The sequence below is a fragment of the Egretta garzetta genome, unplaced genomic scaffold (genome assembly GCF_000687185.1).
Source record: "Egretta garzetta isolate BGI_Z169 unplaced genomic scaffold, ASM68718v1 scaffold250, whole genome shotgun sequence".
NCBI lineage: Eukaryota > Metazoa > Chordata > Aves > Pelecaniformes > Ardeidae > Egretta > Egretta garzetta.
In genome coordinates this window covers 215,844-218,187 of record NW_009258294.1, presented here as the reverse complement: position 1 = coordinate 218,187, position 2,344 = coordinate 215,844, and positions in this window count along the sequence as shown.

The following is a 2,344-nucleotide window of genomic DNA, read 5'->3' as shown; positions in this document are numbered from 1 at the left end:
AGCAATGTGTGTAAAACAGTAAGTGTACACCATCACAGTGTATCAAGTTCCCAAGCAGCAGGCCAGCCTTTGTGCAGTACTCTGAAAATGTTGTAGAGCTTGTTACTGAATCATGTGTTTTCCTGAAGAAAAGCTTCACTTCCAGGAGAGGATGATAACTCAAGGGTACACTTTGTTCCTGTCAGAATCAAAATTGAGACATACTGAAAAACCATGTGATACCAAAACCAGTCTCTGCCCCTTCTTTGCCTCAAGCAGCATGGGGAGCAAAATGTCAACTGATGGAGTATTTTGTGTTCTGAATGAATCTCTTGTTAATAGTGTAACAAGGAAGGGGAAAAAAGAACAACTTCGTCATATCTGTGGTGCCATCTGGTATGTAAATGCACAACGCTGCTATTGAGGAATTGTGTGGATGTGAAGGTTAAACACCACGTCTTGGTTCTGATCTCAGTTTTTTTACAAAATCTTATTTCTCTGAGGTGGTGCTGCTAAGTCCATCAGTGTAAACTCACTGGAATTGACCTATGGATTCCACAGGTGTTACATTTTTACAGATAACATTTCAGGAGGAGAAGAGGATGGAAGAGGAGGAGTACACAGGAGAAACCCCAAAGCAACCCAGGCCTTTTGTGATAGCCAGCAATCTGTGGCAAGCCTAGGACACACTGATTAATCTTGATGATAGGTATTAAACGAATGCTTCTAGTTCAACTGAAAATAACATGCCTGACCTTTTCAAAAGAACAGCAGTTGGTTTTATGCTGTTGACAGTGTGAGTCCATCTTTCTAGGACATCTAAAGATCCTGGGATTTTTATTAATTTGTTTATTTCCCTTAACCGATAATCTTTATTTCTCTCTGGCATTTGAGGCTTCCTATGGCAGACAGAGCAAAGAAATGTAAGTACCTTGACACCTGATTTAGTTTGCTTTAGTTGTGGGAATTTCAGTGGAAACTCTCAAGTGTTTCAGTGCTAAATCTACATGAACAGCAACGCAGTACAGTAAGAGTGAATAAGGAGATTATACCCCTTTCAGCTGGTGCTGAGGATCCTCGTCTCTCCATGGTTTGGGGATTTACTTTGAAGTATGGCTGGCTTCCCAGAGCTGAACAGATCGACTATAGGTCTGATTTGGAACTTTCTGAAAAGAAGCTATTCCTCAAATTGCTGATACCTCAACTGCAGGCACCTCCAGGAAGCAGCATGTTGTCCTGTAGACTGCCTTGCACAGACACCATTAATACATTGTCATCCTGAAAGCCTGGTTCATGAAAGTAAGTTCCTCCTCGAGTCATTTCCAAGTGAAACTGTGGCCCTTAGTGTCAGACCCGTCTCCTTCCGCTCCACCTCTGAACAATGCACAGTACAGGAGGAGCAGTAGTCTTAATCCTGTAGTAGCTATGCCAAGTGGATGCCACGAGTGCAGTGGTGCGTGTGCTCCTGCAAGTTGTTTTTCCAAAGAAAAAGACTGGATAGCTTTCTGGCAGTGTTTTTCTTTGCTGCTACTTTGTCCGTGGTTGACTGGAGGTTACGAGCCCAGGGGATTGTTCAGATTTATAGGACTTTCTCCATGAGATGCAGAATGACCAACCATGGGTGAAAACCTCTTGGATGCAGTTGGGCACTATCAAGGTGAGGCAGAGGTATGAGTGTTCTTGCCTGTAATTTCAGGAGGCCATACCTGGATTCAAGAGAATGGTGGTGTTTTCTAAAGCCTCGCAGTCCTGTTTCCACCAGTGAGTGGCTAACTGGTTTGGGGTGAGAAACTCCTGGCAGGTGTCCTGCTGATTTAGGTCTCTCAGGCCATCTCAGAAACTCTTCACTTGAAGAAAATGAATATAGGCAACACTGAATGCATCATTAGCAGCTTGGAAGAAAACCACCCGTTGCAAGTAATCCCTGCAGTAACAGTTAAGTGAAACTTAACTTGGAATATTGCTGCTACAGATGAAGTAAAAGTAGTCCAAAAATTAATACAAACAGTACTTTTTCTGTGCTATTAAACAGATAACGTAGTCGTCAGCTGACAGAGTGTCCAGGGGACTAATACTATTCAGTGCATTTAGCAAAAAATATGAAAGCATGACTTCTCATTTCACCCCTCACAGGGTCACAGGATCCTGTTCAGACTGGTCGGGCCTGGATAGGTCTCCAGTGCCAGCCCCTGCCCAGAGCAGAGCCAGTTCTGGGCTCAGACTGGGCTGCTCAGGGCTTTACCTACCTGGGGCATGAAATCCCCAAGGATGGAGGCAGCGCAGCCTCCCTGGGCCCCATCTCCACCACTGGGTAGTCCTTGTGGCTCCACTCTGAGCCTCCCGTGTTTCGGCCCTTGCCACTGCC